Source organism: Macaca nemestrina, chromosome 3 (assembly GCF_043159975.1).
Source record: "Macaca nemestrina isolate mMacNem1 chromosome 3, mMacNem.hap1, whole genome shotgun sequence".
In the NCBI taxonomy this organism is placed as follows: domain Eukaryota; kingdom Metazoa; phylum Chordata; class Mammalia; order Primates; family Cercopithecidae; genus Macaca; species Macaca nemestrina.
Genome location: NC_092127.1, coordinates 21229197 through 21242932, shown reverse-complemented (window position 1 = coordinate 21242932; position 13736 = coordinate 21229197). Strand labels below are relative to the sequence as shown.

The 13736-nt window shown below is 38.3% G+C and overlaps 2 protein-coding genes across 7 annotated transcripts in view; one reads left to right on the top strand and one right to left on the bottom strand.

Moving 5' to 3' along the window:
- The window catches only part of LOC105466702 (DExD/H-box 60 like), a 213565-nt gene extending 205801 nt beyond the window's left edge, over positions 1-7764 (bottom strand). The window contains exon 1 of one of the 2 annotated variants that reach the window (XM_071092841.1): positions 7679-7764. The gene's annotated coding sequence lies outside the window, so the exon portion shown is untranslated. Of the gene's footprint in view, positions 1-6507; positions 6601-7678 lie in introns of those variants that run through there. The other variant, XM_011715803.2, reaches the window with a different exon arrangement.
- LOC105466706 (palladin, cytoskeletal associated protein) overlaps positions 1-13736 on the top strand; it is a 433580-nt gene that overhangs the window by 32119 nt on the left and 387725 nt on the right. The gene's annotated exons all lie outside the window — the stretch shown is intronic.

Sequence of the window (13736 nt, the reverse complement as noted above, 5' to 3'; positions counted from 1 at the left end):
AATGGAGTAACAATAGCTAACTCTAATTTATCTACTGCAATTGGTAATAAAGGAAGATAGTTAAGGTCTCAAAATCTGGAAGTCTGATATTTTAGCCAACAATCTCAACCTTCTCATTAAACAAAATATTTCTTTGCAGATAAGGCCTCTGTCCTTATTCTCTCATCTTGTTATTGATGTCCATTACATGCATTTGGAATATGTTATGCATGTGATAGACATTTATAAAACACTCCTTGAGGGTAAAGCTCTGTTGGGTATTGGAGGGTACAAAGACTCAATCCATCCCTTCAATAAACCTAGAACTGCAGGAGAGTGATAGACACCTGCAACGGGAAGTTCCTGCCTCTCACAATATTGATATAATTGGCTCCTCCCCTCACCAATTTTATGGTTTGTGAAAGTTCAAAGCATGTCTTCCATATCTTTTCTCACCTATTGGACTCCTGCTGCTGCATGTGCTGCTTCTGTGATGCATCGAGTGGACTCAGGTGTAAAAGTGCACTGTCTCTTTGAGGTCACATTTAACAATTTTTTATTCACATTTATGAGCCGAATAAACTTCACAGAAGATGGTGTGAAAGGAGACAGATGAGGAACTTACATCACAGGAAAGCTCACAATCTGTAAGTGAGCCAAGAAGGCAGATCATCTGGAAAGCTAAATATCATTTTAAGACATTCACATTCTCCGATAACCATCAATGACCACTGTTCACCTCTCTCTCCAAACTGCCCTTTCTTCTCAGCTTTCTCTAACCTGGATTACAGTAGAAGCTCTAGATTCTTTTCCCTCTAATAAACAGGGAATGTCCCCCTCCTCTGAAGTCTTGGCACCATCTGATACCCAGATATTCCCAATAGACAATCCAGTCTCTGGAAGAAGTGTTTGTGCAAATTACAGAGCATATTCTAAAAATAATCACACTTTTGTCAAATACCCCTAATTCAAGGCAAGAATAAAAAGGCCTGGAAAATAATAATGTTATGATATTATTAGGGATTGCTTACAGTAGTAAGATTTCTTGATTATGTATGTGTGAATATATATAATTGTGGGACCATGTGGTGATTTTTTCCCCTTTTTCTACTATTTGTTTCAGAATGGTAGTAAGACTGCTTTGGAGTAACAAAAAAAATGCTTAAGTAGACTAGCTATAAATTTTAAGCTGATGATGATCGATCTGAAATGGATGGTTACACCCAGAACATTATGATTATTTTGCCTGAACAAATTACAGAGATGAAAGGCTGCCTTCAAATTTTTGGACAGGATATCCCAGGTAAAGATGGAATTCATCCTAAAGCAGAGGAGTGATGTAATACCAATTCCATTATCACTCAGTGTCCAGCACTCCAGACGAGAGCAAAGTTGAAAACTCGGCAGGTGTGAATGACTAACAGTGGACACTGAGTGACACCATTCACATATCTTCTGTCCCCATGACAGAAGAAGATCGGCCTAAGAAACTCAGGAAGTGAAGCTTATACAGTGAACCAAAAAAGTCAGGCCATGCATGCTTAAGGAATACTCACTGAAAAATCATGAATGCTGATAGAAAAACCCTCCCTCACCTTGATGCTACTACAATGAAGATACAATGTAGGTAAAAACACTGTCTTCATAAGGTATTGGCCACCAGGTCAACAAAAACAGCCGCCCTACAGAGGGCATGTTAAACAGAGAACCACTCTATCTCTGAAGTAAATCCTTTCCTGCTTTGGCAATTGAAGGTTTGGAGTTTTATAGGGGAAGGGGAATCTTCCAAAAGCCCTCTTTTTTTCTTTTTTTCTTTTTTTTTTAAGATTTTTACTTCTCTTATTTTCTTTTAACCTTTCAGTTCATGAGTACAAGTGCAGATTTGTTACACAGGTAAACTTGTGTCTTGGGGCTTTGTTGTACAGATTATTTCAGCACCCAGGTATTAAGCCTAGTACCCATTAGTTATTTTTCCTGATCCTCTGCCTCCTCCCATCCTTCACCCTCTGGTAGGCCCCAGTGTCTGTTGTTCCCTGCTATGTGTCCATGTGTTTTTATCATTTAGCTCCCACTTATAAGTGAGAATGTGCGGTATTTGGTTTTCTGCTCTTGTGCTAGTTTGCTAAGGATAACGGCCTCCAGCTCCATGCACATCCCTGCAAGGGATATGATCTCGTTCTCCAAAAGCCCTACTCTTATTCCCTACAGGGAAATAAGATCTTCCCTACTTCATAGGAAACATAGCACATTACTTATACCAGTCCTCCTAAGTCTTCATTTGTAAACATAATCGAACTATCAGAATAGCCAGATATTACAGGAAAACAAGAACTTGGTTTCTCTGTCTCCACCAAAATGAACAAATAGGACCAATCCAAGAAGAAGCTGAGGTATCTCAAGAAAAAATTTTAGAAAAGAAGATTTTTAAATCCCAACTAACAATAGAAAAATACAACATCAATAAAAATAACACTATATTGTTTTGGGAAGAAATAGGACATAATAAAATTAGAATAGAATTATGTAAGTAAAAATTTCAGACGATTGTCTGAAAAATCAGAGGATAACGATAATTATCTTGTAGATGAAAAAATTACATTTCTTAAAATGTAGATCACACAGGAAAAGACATCATAAATAGGGGAAAAGGATAGAGACTTGAGGGAGATTCATGGAGGCCAAGGTGCATTCAGTGGAATTCCATAAGAAGAAATCAGAGATAATGAAAGAAAGGGAAACCATTGAAAGAAATATTAGAAGAAAATTAGCTTTTGCTGAAGAAATACAGGAACCTTCTGATTGATTGAAAGACACATCAATCAAGCATTGGGCAGGATAGATGTTTAAAAAGTAATAAAGCTCTTGATGCAATTTCAAGATGAAGAGACAATTCTAAAAGCTTCTAAAGAGTTAAAATACGTTACCCAAAATGAAGAATCAGACTAACACCTGACATTTCACCAGAAGCACTAAAACCCTTGAGGACAATAATGCAAAGCATATTTGTGTGTATATGTTTTAGAAAGACATCTGGAAAAATATACATCAAACCTTTGGGAGTTGAGGGAGAAGACTCGCTTTTTACTTTCTACCTTGCTGTTGTTTTAATTTGTAAGATCATCTTTTATTACTTTTATAACTAAATTCTTTTAAAATCTCTTTCCCTTCTAATTAATTCTATCCATGGACAGAATTAATTAGAAGACAAAGAGACTAGACGCTGTTACCTCAATTAGAATGTTATTATAACGGTCGCTGGCAAGAAACCGAGATGGGAAGAACCTACAGTAATAGAAATGAGGGGCCTGAATCAAGGAATGTTTTGAAGATATTTTTCATGACTTGGTGAGTTATTGAAATCAAGAATAAAGGAGAAAAACAATAAAGGTGATTCCTACAAGCCTGAATGACTAGATGACTAGATACACAATTATGCCATTCAGATGAGAAAGACCAAAGGAGGGACAGATTTCTGTCAGATGTTAGGGAGAAGTCCATACAATGTTTACACTACAGACTTGAGTCTGAGGTATAGGAAGAGCATTCATATAAAGGGTCTTGCCTGTGGTCTGAAATGGGGGCTGGAGCTTGGGAGAGATGTTGACTGAGAGATAGCTGGGCTGTGGGGTGAGCAGACAAGAAAGAAAAGGACTCATGATAGATCCATGTGGAGAGCCTACACTAGGGGAAGCTGAGGGAAGAGAAGCCAGTGCCGCAGGAGAAGGAGTGTTCATATGGAAAGGAGGATCTAGAGAGATCAATGTCACAGCTAGAGGAGGACATTTTCTCCAAAAAGGAGAAGGATTTGCCACATTGAAGAAGACAAGAAGGAAGAACTGAAATGCAAGTTTTTGACAACTAACAATGTCATCTCTCTCTTCTTCAGGAATTTCAGGTTAATAAATATTTGAATGGCCAAATAATCTTGTATAATATACTATGGTTCATTAAGCTGTTCTCATATGGGCATCTCTTTGTTACCAAGGGGCTTTTAACGTATTAAGCAAGGCAAAGGTAGAAGACCTCTTGCAAGGCTGCACTTTATCTAGATTTCTGGAGAAAACATGGAGTCAAGGAGTCCACCCCTTAGAGATGAGTCTCCAGAATTCCAAGCTGAGGTCAATTCCTGAACCAGGAATACTAAGTTCAAGGAAAAGACGGGCTGAAGTCAGGACACAGAGGTGAGACCAAAGCCCCAGGAGGAAGACCACAGCCAGAGACCAGACAGGGAAGACAAAAACACCGGCAGCAAACACGTTCATCTGAGAGTCAGTCAGAGGACATATTAACAGTGGCACTATGAGGCTAATACCTCCTTGCCCTTCAATCATTTCTTGTCTGCCTTATTAGGGAAATGAATTGTTATCTGATAATATTTCCCACAGAAGAAAGTGTTAATCATTTATATTCTCAAGATCTATGACCTATAAAATATGCATATGGAGAAGATTGATACTTTTCTAATATGTATTATGATGAAAGAGAACTATTCATTTCAAATGGTATAATAGGGGAAGTGGTTCCTTCATCATTTTTGGCTTTTGTATCTTCCATTGAACACATTTTCTCTTCTGAACTTCTCCAGTACATATTGCTAATAGCCCATGTCTGCTTCTAATCATTTATTAACTCCATACTGTCATCTTTTCAACCACATACATTGTATCTTTCCCTCTGTAGTCATGACAGCCACAGGGGCACCAATTCTGTCTTATTCTCCTTTGAATCCTCTATAGCTACTAGAACAGTGTACATAATAGGTTATCTCATACTAATTGGCTGTCATTTATCACATTACCCAAAGAAAATGACTACTGAGGATTATTCCGAATACAACCTCCATATCTGCATCTGTGGATTCAACCAACCTCAGATTGAAAATATTTGAAAAAATAATAGTGTCTGTACTGAACATTTACAGACCTTTTTTTTGTGATTATTCCTTAATAATACAGTGTAGCAACTATTTACATAGCAGTCATATCATATTAGGTATTTTGAGTAATCTGGAGGTGATTTAAGGTATACTGGAGAATGTGCATAAGGTTTTATGTAAATACTACATCATTTTATATCAGGAACTTGAGCATCTCTGAATTTTGGTATCCAAGGGAGGTCCTGGAACCACTCCCCCACAGATACGGAGGAATGACTATATAATTTCCTTATATAGGTCTTTACACTTCTTAAAGTATTTTAAGGTACATAAGATCTCTTGATTTTCACAAGAATTAAGTGGTTTAAATGGGAGAGAGGGTGGATTACCACTTAATAATTGAGTAAACTGAGCTTCAGATAATTCAATGATTTTCCAAAAGATTCAGTATTCAAACTACAGTCTACATTTCTTAATTCTTAATTGGGTTCACCTTCTACTATCAGAAGCTCTATTAATTTTCTGTAATTGAGATTCAGATAACTGAACCCACATATCCTAGGCCAGTGGTTCTTATGTGGTGGTGGCTGGGGCTAGGGGAAGACTTCAGGGGTGTATGCGTACACCGCTTTCCAAGAAGAGGATGGAAATGTGCAGAGTTATTATATGGTAGGTATCACAATGGCTGAAAAGTGATTGTGGCATTTAGTAGGATGGGGTGTTTAACACCTTGCAATACTGAAGCTACCATGGTGAGAACTGTTCCATTTGAATACCCATTGCACCCCTATTAAGAAACTCAGCAAGTTTAGGCAAATAAAGGGAGCTATAGCCACCTCTACAAATATCTGACCAATAGTCCTCCTTTATGCTATCTATATCAAAAATCTATAAAAGTTCAGAATTCTTAACCATTATTCTTAAAATGAAATAAGGTAGACATATCAATGGCAGGTTTCCAAAAATTAGTCTTACAGGAGGTAACTCAGCAAAAGCAGGAATTTGGCACACAATCCAGGCTCATATTCTTTGTACATAAAAATACAACTATTACATCATCGCATTAAAAATCACATAAGCAACGTGGTGTGTAATTTACAAGACTTAAAGAACTCTCAGTATCTTGGTGCCGGTTAGAGACTTCACTGAATACATTTTAACTTATACTCCTTTATTTGTTTTGATAAAAAAGAGTCAAACAGAATGGTCTGGAATCTTAAGGTTAAAAGCTTTCTGTTCCCCTTGGTTCAGGTGTTCATTTTAATAATCTAATTTTGCCAGATCTATGACACCTGCTACTCAGGACTCTCCCAAAAGACCCCTGACTTCTGATGTTCCACTTCTGCCTGTGCTTTAATTCAAATAGATTCCTGTTGCCCTTCCAGCAAAACAAAACAAAACGAAATGACATGCTACAGAAGGCTTTCTTCTCAGTTTGCAAAAACCCTGTAACAAGATTTTCCCTCTGCCTAGGATAAAGGTCTCTGGGCACCTAAGGCATTAAGCCACAGATCATGGGCCTCCTGCATTATTACTTTCCTGGGATTACCTTTTAAAACATTCTAGCATTTGTATTTGACCGTGTTCACACTGCTATAAAGAACTGTCTGAGATTAGGTAATTTATAAAGGAAAGAGGTTTAATTGACTCACAGTTGGAGAGGTCTCAGGAAAACTAACAATTATGGCCGAAGGCAAAGGGGAAGCAAAACACCTCCTCCGCCAGACAGCGCAAGGCAGGAAGACGTGCCAAGCAAACAGGGGAAGAGCCCCTTATAAAACCTTCAGATCTCGTGAGAACTCACTCATTATCACGAGACCAGCATGGGGAAACCGCCCCCACGATTCAATTACCTTCACCTGGTCTCTCCCTTGACACGTGGGGATTACGGGGATTATGGAATTACAATTCAAGATGAGATTTAGGTGGAGACACAAAGCCTAACCATATCAGCATTGAAAAGGTTTTCTTTTCTTTTTTTTTTTTTTTTTTTTTTTTTTTTGAGACTGAGTCTCGCTCTGTCACCCAGGCTGGAGTGCCATGGCGCGATCTCGGCTCACTGCAAGCTCCACCTCCCGGTTTCACGCCATTCTCCTGCCTCAGCGTCAGGAGTAGCTGGGACTACAGGCGCCCGCCACCTCGCCCGGCTAGTTTTTTTGTATATTTTTTGCTAGAGACGGGGTTTCACAGTGTTTGCCAGGATGGTCTCGATATCCGACCTTATAATCCGCCGCCTCGGTCTTCCAAAATGCTGGGATTACAGGCCTGAGCCACCGCGCCCGGCCGAAAAGGTTTTCTAAGGTTTAGTGCTTTCCAATTATCTTTACTACAGATACACTTCTAAAAGGATATGCCTTTCCAATTTCATTAAGTTGTTTATGTTAATTTCATTAAGTTGAGAACATAGGACTGAGGAAATAATTTGGGCACAAAAAACAGCTCTTACCTGTAACCCTTTCAAGTGCAAACTGTGATGACAAATAAATGCTTTACTCACTCAATAACTAATAACACATTTTTGGTTACACAAACATGCCGCTAAAAAAAATCGTATTTTCATTGATTGAAGGAATTATTCTACATAATTTTCACTTAGCAGGTCTAAGAATGTATTGATTTGTTTTCTGCTCATCTGGTATACTGGAGCAAATTGTTTAGCTGTGATGCTTTACAAAGTGCCATGTATCACTTTGTATCTCCAATTAAATTTCAATTAAGAAATCTTGTAAATATCTTATATCAACCAGGCAAGACCAGAAATTCCTCATATTGCATCATACTTACACTACTAATGAGACTGTCAAGGTTTGGCTTTATGTTTACCTCAGATAGGCGTCCAAAAACTGTGATGATTGTCCAAACTCTCCGAACATCTTGAGTCTGCACAATTTGGCTGGCAGTCTTGTGGGAAGAAGTTTTTTTCTGCATGAGCCATAGTGTCTGCTTCGAGTACTGGCTCAAAGTCAGACTACAAAGGCAGACAAAAATGAGAGGGAAATTTTTATCTAAGTAGTTCAAAGCTTCAAAATGGATGAAAGGTTCAGGAGAAGGGAAAGTTTATTTTCTTTAAAACCAGTTCAACATAATTTATGCCTATTGCCACATTCACATTTAACCTGTTACTACAGTAATAAATTGAATTCTATCCCCCTTCAGGTGAGAATAACCAGTAAGGAAACTTTCTGTGAGATATTTTATATTCTTGGATCTTTTCCCTGTTTTTTAACACACGAGAGTCGCAATACCAAAACAAGCTGTGTTTTTATTTGAATTGTGCTTATACATACGCATCATAAGTATATACTGAAGTATTTGCTTAAGCAAGTAGGGTATTAAGTAGGATTTAAAAAATAAGTAGAAGCAAAATGGGAATGATAATTGAAAATGTATAGAATTATAAAATGTGCCTCATGATTCGAAGTATAGATCCAGTGAATTATTCTGAGTAAGTAAACAATCCACTTCCTTTTTTCTATCCGGAACCTAATAAAGTGCTTTAAAGCGCTTGCCCTTAAAATGAAAAGGTAAGTATACAAAGAGAATTGAAAGATTTAATCGAATGAGAAATTGCTTAATATAAGTCCTACAGTCATGACATTCCAAGTTCAGAACAATTTGTTTCAAATTTAAATAAAATTAAATAAAATTAAATTTTATTTTAAATAAATTTTTAAAAAATAATAAATAAAATTCAGTTGATTTTAGCCATAGACCTTGTTTTTCAAATGACCTTATGATTCAGTTATTATACCTGCACTCATTCTGCGACAGTTCATTCCAGAAGAGACACAATCGTACAAAGCTGAACATAAAAAATAAATTTTGGTTTCTTATTGAATTTTAAATTACATTGGGAATGCTTTTGGAATAATTCCAGATCTTAGGGGAAAAAACATCTCCCAATTCTAAAGTCCCAGGTTCCATCTCAACTTTTCACGTTCACAGGCAGAGACTCCAAAAATAAATTACAGGCAAGCTTAAAAGATCAGAAAGCCTATCCCATTGTGCGAGTGGGTGATTCCACACAATTTGCTTCTGTTACAGTCATTGTGTCTTTCTCTAGGATTCTGTTTCCTAAACACGTATGTTCCAAGTTTTGGATGCTACAATTTTATGTTCATGTGGTTCAGAATTTAGCCCTCCCCCAGCCCCCAAAAAGGCTGATCTTATGGCTGTGAAAAACAGGCATTTCACAGATTTAGATAAATTTATAGTGTGTAATAAAACTAGCTCATAGAATTATACTTTGAAATGTTTAAGAACATTGTGAGTACCTACTACCTGAGGGATTAATTTTAATGACACGCCTTATTTTGTTTCATCCTCACTACACCTGTGCTATCCCATTTTACAAATAAGGAAAACTGAGACTTAGAGAAATTAAGTAACTTTTCCATAATTTGTCAGCTAGGAAATGATACAATCTGAGTTGAGATCTAAGTTTTCAGACCCCAAGTCAAGGGGTTTCAGCTTTAAAAATTATGATTCCTGCCCGGGCGCGGTGGTTCATGCCTGTAATTCCAGCACTTTGGGAGGCTGAGGCCAGGGGATAACAAGGTCAGGAGTTCGAGACCAGGCTGGCTAACACGGAGAAACCTCATTTCTACTAAAAATACAAAAATTAGCCACGCCTGGTGGTGCGCCCCTGTAATCCCAGCTACTCAGGAGGCTGAGGGAGGAAAATTGCTTGAACCTGGGAGGCGGAGGTTGCAGTGAGATGCGATGGCACCACTGACTCTGTCTCAAAAAATAAAAATAAATAAATAAATAAGGATTCATTGGAAAGCCTAAAGGTTATGCAAAGGCCTCTCACAATTTCTTTTCATAGTTAATTTATGAAAAATGCAACACACAGTCTCATCATCAAAGCTCAAAATTATCTTTTTCATCCCCGTTGGTACCCTGTTGATTCTTCCAAACTAAAACACAGCTACATATAATTCAGATTTATTATACTTTATTTTTTTAATAATTTCAACTTTTAGATTCAGGGGGTACACGTGCAGGTTTGTTACATGGGTATATTGCATGGTGCTGAGGCTTGGGGTACAATTGATTGATCCAGTCACCCGGGTATTCAGCATAGTACCCGAGAGTTAGTTTCTCGCCCCCTGCCCTTCTCCCTCCCTTCCCCGCTTCTAGTAATCCCCAGTGTCTACTGTTGCCATCTTCATGTCCATGTCATACTTTTTTTATGATGTAAACCAACTATAGTGTAGTCCAAGACTTTAAAGGCATCTGAAGCTGAAAAAGAACGTTAATTATGGCACCGTATTATAACCAGGTCATCCCAGTCTGTGCTGCGACATGAGCCCTAGCGATTCTCTCATTAGCAGATGCTGTAGCTGATTTCCATGAAGGCTTTCCATAGTGACTGACGGTCATAGGCGACTACTATCAGGTTCTGTCTCAACTTTTCACATTCACAGGCAGAGACTCCAAAAATAAATTACAGGCAAGCTTAAAAGATTGGAAAGGCTTTCCCAGCATGCGAGTGGGTGATTCGTTTGATTCGTGTCTGTTACAGTCATTGTGTCTTTCTCTGGGCTTCTGTTTCTGAAACACAAAACACCCTCTTTCTGTCCTTAGGGATCACGCTAATTATGTTTTTACTCTGAAACGGGTTTTAGGATTGAAGGGTCATGTCGAATGGTGATAATTCTATTTCAGTTAGACAAGAGCCTGAAAAAAAAAATTCTTTTAAATAAGTTTCAGTTTGCGCATTTTTACAAAAAAAAGAGCAAAAGGTATGCATGTATGTTTGTTTTTACATTCTTCTTTATTTTTGTCTTTTTATTTTGCTTTTTAATGAGTCATTAGCATTGGAAGATGAAAAATAATTTTTCTCTAGCCAAGAAATATTGCAGGTATTACACATTCTCCTACATCAAAGCAAAGGCTCTCCAAGCCCCTTTATAAGTGAAAAGAGTTTTTAGCAGGTTGGAAGAAAAAAAAAACACTTGCTCCTGGGATGATAAAAAGCCATTTTTCACAGCAAAATTATTAAATTAGCTATAAGGAGCTGGAGTTTTTATTTGGCATTCCTTCTCACCTCACCCCAGTCTTCATCTCTCACTGCATTTTTGTGGAAGGGTTATACATGTACTCTAAATCGCTGACTTATCATGCAGACGGTAGTTGATCTCCAAATTCCCTGTGAGCAAAGATGATTGCAGTCTCCCTACTAATAAGTACACTTCAGTTCTACGAAATTTATACTTAAAACAATGGAAAATGTGGCGCAAACACATTGTAATATTTATGCAGATATGTTGACTCACTGTTACTTAGGTGTCAATGAATTCTTCAGGGCTCAAGACGGGGATAAACATTCAGGGAGGTAACTGCACTCATTCTTTATCCATTTGTGTTATTTGGGGTTTTACTTGTTTTTTTTATTTTTACTTTTCTCTCATATGAGAAGTGTTCAGATGACAGCACATCCAACAACAAAATTCAGCCCCCTATCCTATAAAAAATGTCCTCTCTTACACTGTTTTGTTAGTTGTGACATATTTCATTGTAAACTAAAAATAACTGGGAATTGGCTTTGTATTTATTTTACTCACTCACTCATTTTATTTATTTGTTTGTTTGTTTGTTTATTTATTTATCTGGTGAGACAGAGTCTCTGTCGCCCAATCTGGAGGGCAGTGGCATGAGGCCCAGGTTCAAGTGATTCTCCTGCCTCAGCCTCCCGAGTAGCTGGGATTACAGGCGTCCGCCACCACGCCTGGCTAATTTTTTTGTATTTTTAGTAGAGACAGGTTTTCACCATGTTGGCCAGGCTAGTCTCGAATTCCTGACCTCAAGTGATCCGGCCACCTCAGCCTCCCGAAGTGCTGGGATTACAAGCATGGGCCACCATGCCCAGCCTCTCTTACTCATTGTATAATAGATATAGTCTTTACAGAAATATAAGCCATTTGATTGCCCAATTATTTGTTGCAAAAAAATAAAAGTGTTGAGAAGTGTCCCTTCCAGTCAACAGATATTTATTGAGCACCTACTCAGTGAAGACACTGTTCAGGATGCCCAGAATACAAGGGCAAACAAAATAGACAAAAGTGTCTGCCTTTTGAAGCTGACATTTGAGTTGCAGGGATGAGGGGAAAGTGGTGGTGGATCTACCCTAACATTTGCGTTACCACTATGTGCTCAAATTCGTATGTGCATATGTCCCAAACTGGTCTCATCATCACAGACGCACACATACACACACCTTTAAGGTTATACTGCTATTATCCACATTTTGCAAGTGAGAAAACTGAGGCACAGCAAGGATAAGTAATGTGTCTGTCACCCAGGTAGTGAATGACATGTCCAAGATTCTAGCCTGAGCAGTTTGTCTCTAGGATCTGTGGTTTCATGGTAACTAAAACTGCTACTCACGGCTAGACATGATGGGTTTTGCCTGTGGTCCCAGCTACTTGGGAGGCTGAGATGGGAGGGTCACTTGACCCTAGGAGTTCGAGGCTGCAGCGAGCTATGATCACACCACTGCACTCTAGCCTGGGCAACAAAGAGAAAAAAGAAAAAATTTTTAAATACATTTTAAAAAAACTGCTGTACCCTATTAACAATAATTGTGGCAGGTTTTTAGTGGCAAAGAATTCTAAAGTACTTTGTTGAGTGCTCCCACCTGGGAAACTAGTCTTTTACCTAACTTGGCGCTTTATATCAACCACAACCACAATCCAGCAGTTTCCATAAATAGAAAAATTATACCATGACTATTTATGTAAAACTATATGTAAGGCTCCCTATATATTTATGTAAAGCTCTCCATATATATATATATGGTTTACGTGTTTCTCCCAGCTAACCTTTCCATATATATATATACATGGAGAGAGAGAGAGAGAGAGAGAGAGAGAGAGCACGCAAGTTTAGGCAGATACCAACCTTGGGTGGGAGTCTTTCACATCCTCAAAAAGGTTTGGGCCTGATGGCCTTGTTGCATCACTCCCCTCTGATGTGGCTGGACCCAGAGCAAGGGCCATTTCCAGACAGTCTCCACCAGCCCACTGGATTCTTCTGGCTCCTCAGACTTCTGCCTCTTCCATTTCCATATCACCTAATTACCTGCTGTCTTTTGATATACTAAGATTTTGTGCCACTTCTACTGAGATGGACCTTAAATCCTCGTGAGCTAACACTGTCTCGTCTACTTTACGAAAAAGTATAGCACAGTAATGAAGAGCACAGCCTCTGAGCATGTCGGCTAGCACTACTTCCCAGCTCCACCATTTCTAAGCTGTGTGACACTGAGAAAGTCACTTGCCTTGTCTGAGCCTCATCTTCTTCATTTGTAAAATGGAGATGGTACTATTGTTGAGAGGAATAAATGAGTTAATAGATAGAAAGTAATTAGGATGACACCTGACAACTGGTTGATAGTATGTAAATTATATTTACCTTTTTTTTTTTTTTTGGCATCTTCCCTCTCCACATAATCTCATCTCAACTCCAGGGACTATAGTTAAGTTTAACTGGGCTCACTAGGCAAGAGGTGCTACTAAATGGGCATCTAGTTTAATGTATAAAACACAGTCTCAGAAGTTTTTCTTTATTCTGCCTCCGCCACAGTTGTGAGAGAGAGACATTTCTACCTCCATAATGACGTAGATGATTGAATGCAGATGGCAGGAGGGCAAAAAAAAATTAAATGAAGTAGATGAAATGAGCTAAAGCATTAATTGTATTAAATATTTTATATTACACCCTGTCCCAAGAGTCTGAGTCATCATTTGAAGGGTATCTTCCCACACCCAGCCAAGTTGGGAAAAGATACCCCACCTTATAGACACCATTGGCTCCCTCCAGCCGTTCAAAAAGTCTTAAGAAATGCTAAATCTGCAGACTGCATTTCATTCAAAGT